Source organism: Aedes albopictus, chromosome 2 (genome assembly GCF_035046485.1).
Source record: "Aedes albopictus strain Foshan chromosome 2, AalbF5, whole genome shotgun sequence".
Lineage (NCBI taxonomy): Eukaryota > Metazoa > Arthropoda > Insecta > Diptera > Culicidae > Aedes > Aedes albopictus.
In genome coordinates this window covers 286,579,977-286,584,542 of record NC_085137.1, presented here as the reverse complement: position 1 = coordinate 286,584,542, position 4,566 = coordinate 286,579,977, and the positions used below count along the sequence as shown (strand labels likewise).

Below are 4,566 nucleotides of genomic sequence, written 5' to 3'. Positions count from 1 at the left end.
CTCAAGGCACAAGCTGCAAAATCAACAACACCGTTTGGAGCTGGTCGGTTTCGCTCCCGGGGAGATTTTTTTTTCACTGCGGCCGCAGTGAAACCCGGGAATAAACAACAGTCGAGCCAGGCAGGAATAAACGGAATCATCAACTAGCTCGAAGGTAAGTTTTTCATGTCTGAATTACGGATTTTTAACAATGTGTCCTTAACCTATTTTACTCCCATGGATTTTTGTTTACAGGCCGGATGTGCATTATTTTATTGGCTGTTGGATGAGTATTGACTACTATTGGACCGTAGGCGGGACATCAGCATCGAATGGAAACGATTCGGAGGCAAAATGATGAAACGAGTGAAACGATGAACGCCGGGAATCAAGCAGCGATCGATCAGCCCAGCTCCAGAGCTCGGAAGCGTTTCATTAACGCTGCTCGGATGGCTGATATACGACGTGGTAGCGGCGGCAGAAAAAAATGGATTAGAAACGGATCCTTCAGCAAGATTCGGCGCAGTATGGATATGTAAATTAGAACAATTTCTGCGGCCGTCTCTAAAACCAAATATTGTGTTTATTTAGATTTTCAATATTTCTTTATCAAGAGTTATTAAAAATGAAGTTTCCCAATGGTTTTTAAAATTAATATTCCTAGTTATAAGAAAACAGTTAATTCTGGAAAAGAAAAGTTCTAATTGCGAAAATATATCTACACAGTATAGCATGCTGTTAATAATACCATATTACACAATAAACAAACAGTTTCATTGATGGTTACATATTTCCCTTTAATTTATTGTTAAACTATTATGTAACAGTTTGGTTCTCTGTTATCACTCTGAAAAATGGATTGTAAGTCCACAGTTTGGTATACTGTTTTACGAAAATTTTGTTCGAGAAAAATGCCAAATTTTTATTGTAACATAACTTAACCGCCTATTCCCCATATTGTAATTTGGTCGATAACCATCTACCACACTGTTGAAAACGTTCATGGTACTGTTGGTTTATTGTTACCTTGGATGTTATACCACACTATTGTGATACTGTAGTTAACAGTAGCGAACAGTATGGCAAACAGTAGTAGTATGGTTCATGATTATGCGGGTTCTGCTCAGCGGTGCCAAATCGGGCAACTAATGCAAGGTAGATATACACATGATACCATAATTACGTTATGATTACCTAAGATATTACCTGCTAACCATAATAAATTAATTATAGTCAGGGAATTAGCCAAAACTAAATTATTGAAAATTATTCATAAATCATAAAGTGAATCGTAATCATTCATACTATGGCATTTGAAAAGTCTTGTATGATCACATTTTAATTACTTTCATCATTCAATCATCAAATTATTATTACGTCTATCGTTATTATTCCACGAATAAAAATCTTATGATATGAATTATACCGTAAACCATAATTTTCTATGCGGGCAACAACTTGTGCACCGACAGCCTATGCGCCGGGTTGTGCGCCATACAAAATGTAAATAAACAAGTGTCAAAATGGTTCGCGCCAAGAGCTTTATCTCTCTTAGGGTCTGTGTCAATTGGCGAATTAAAATTAATTTTACTTAAATTTGACAGTTCAACACTTAAACTTGACAGTTTTCCTAAGGAAATAATTATCGAACTGTCAAGTTTAAGTGAAAATTAATTTTAATTCGCCAATTGACACAGACCCTTAGGGTTCGGTTCCATTGTTTTTCTATTGTTATTTTAACATTGAATTCTATTGTGAGAGCATGGTTTTCACAAGGAATTGGCATCCCTATCCCACCAATGCAATGTTTTCGTAGCCAGCATAACAGCGGCTCAAGCGTAGGGTTCAAGCTGACAACCAATCTTTCAACACAGCAGCATAATTTTAATGCGGGGTAAGAAAACAAGAAGACCATAACAGTCCCCTGGGTTTTCAATGGTACTGTTACATTAGAATCCTATGTTTTTCTATTGTATTTTTATTCGGGTACCCATATTATACGAGATTCTATTGTGACCAGTGCGTAACCTCGATATTATTTGCTGGTCTCGTAGTGATTTTAGATCATTAGTCGCGGTATTTGGTGTTGAGGAGCTCAAGAACAGCTTGGTGAAATTTGGCTGAGCTTTCTCCCGCTCTGAAATTGTCCTTGATCGAGTTTTCGATGTTGAGGTTTGGGGTTTGTCAACCTCTGTCTCCATACCAGTGGCCACTAGGGAGCTCCGCGTTGGCGGCACTATGGAAGACTCTTTTCCCCTTCTCGAGCAGAAAGAGCCTTGCGATTTCTAGTAGTTTTTTTTTCAGTGTGCGATTGCATCAAATCCAGTTGATGTCTTCGGCGTATATTTAATTTGTCGTTTTCGTTTTTGCGATGGTGCGACACCGGTGTAGCACCTTAGACCAATTTCAAGACCTCGATGTACCAGAGAAAACCACCAAATTTTGTGTGTCCAGTCAGGTACCCAAATAATATTCATAACCGTGTTTTTTTTTCGTGTTAATTGCCTTTTGTGTAAATGAGCCATTTTACGAGACGTTTCGGATCAGCTGATCGCTCATTTCATGAATGAAAATTTGACAGGCGGTTGCGCCCAAGCCCGTGAGTGTTAATATCAATATCAACACTGTTGTCGTTTCGTAAAATAGACTATAGTCTATAGACTATATATTAACACTCACGGGCTTGGGCGCAACCTTCTGTCAAATTTTCATTCATAAAATGAGCGATCAGCTGATCCGAAACGTCTCGTAAAATGGCTCATTATATTTAGCGTGTTACACCGATCTGACAGCTCTGACAGTAAAGGGCTAAACATAAATTACGTAAGTGGATACCGAGGATTGCCCGCATAAATCCAAACCACAATAAAACATCACGCAATATGGTGTACATTCCCATTCCAACCATATCTAAAATGGTACATTCGACCATAGTCGCACCATTCCTAGATAAAGTTTCGAAAGTAGTGGCTAATGTTTTCAGAGATCCGACCATACCAGGAACGGGTCGTTAAGAATGTTTACCGTTCCAAAACCGATTTTTCCCCATATAAAATTTGCAAGACAAACATAACGGAACCATATCCATTGCGGTTGAAAAAATCGTTGCTGAATAACACCGAATGGTACAGGTATAGTTGTACCTTACCATAGTACAGTAGAGGGTATGGTTTCAGTTCAAATTTTTCTTGGGTTTCCATAATTTTCAATTAAATAATAAAATATATTCCTTTTTACTTATTAGTTTTGTTTATTGATAGTATCCGGGATAGTACTTATATAAAATATCAAATATTTATCTCATTTGTTACAAAATGTTTCTGAAAATGGAAAAGACAGCCACTGCATATTCATTATTTTCACCAACGTCTTCGGAGCTCTCAAGAGCGTGCTTGGAGCGGATTCGCGGGAAGGTGGTGTTACATCTAAATGTCATGTACACCTCAACGAGCTGGCTCCAATCGGATGATTCTTTTCGGAGCAGTTCCGAAACCGGCTGCGGCTATCAGAATCTAAAAAGAAAAAACAAATTTAGCTGCAACTCTTGGTCAATAACAATATTTTCACCTACCATCCGTAACTGCGTGAGAGTACCGAAACGGTGTCTATCTGTTGGAGCATTTCGTTATCAGCCGGTTGAAGAATCCACATGCCCAATCTTCCGGTAGGCATTACAAACATTGATGTAAGAATATGGACATCCAGCTGGCCGCTGCGGATACTTTTCTGGGATGCTGCTTCGCACTGCTGAAAAGTACAAATTTCTCTGTTTATTTGAAAGCATTAAGTAAGAACAAGTGAAAAAACTTACCCTCGTCGAGTCCCTGGTCGACTCCATCTAACGAATTATACGAATATCAAGAAGTTTTGACCCGGAAAACACTTTTCATACAGGGAAACTTAGCCACACTTACTTCATCCGCCATGTTTACTTTTTCGCAGCCAGCCAAATTGAGGTACAACAACTTTTATGGTTGGGCAATGTTTGCTTGTGGTAACATAGACGGCGAATGGTAGAAACTGTTTGTAGACCATAATAATTATAGTCACCATATTAACTAATAACCCTGTTACTGTTTTACCGCTTGTATTGGAATGTAATGCGAACTTAGCGATAATAGGTAACAATAGTAGCTATAATAGTATAATGGTGTGTACAGCATCAAGTACGGTTAATATTTATGCGGGTGTTCACAATCTGCGAACTTGACTGCGGAAAAAAATCGCGACCATGACGCCGACATAGCACTTGTGCACCGAAAATGTTCGTTTTTGATTTTCGTGCTACAGCGGTGCAGCACTTTTTCTGCACCGCGCATGATAGCGTAGCACTCAAAAAATCGGGACTGTAGCGGGTTCACACCGTGTCCATCGTGGTGTCCACCAATCAGCGTTTGCAAAGTTGTCAATATTTTGGTGTATATTCAAGCACACCAATGCAACTGCACCGAAAATATTCGTTTATCCAGCGAAAAGTGTAGCATATGAAGCGGTGTAGCACCGCCGCAAAAACGAAAACGACATTTGATTATTAATGCTGAATAAGTGCTCTGAACACACCGAGTTGATTCGTTGCAATCACGCACT

General features: G+C 39.0%; 1 long non-coding RNA gene across 1 annotated transcript; it reads right to left on the bottom strand.

The window, feature by feature from the left end:
- Positions 1-3,205: 3,205 nt before the first annotated feature.
- Positions 3,206-4,208, bottom strand: LOC134287120 (uncharacterized). The gene is made up of 2 exons (XR_009997040.1): positions 3,791-4,208; positions 3,206-3,726 (listed from the first exon to the last, which is right to left on the bottom strand). It is a non-coding gene; the product is annotated as an uncharacterized LOC134287120 (long non-coding RNA).
- Positions 4,209-4,566: the final 358 nt, after the last annotated feature.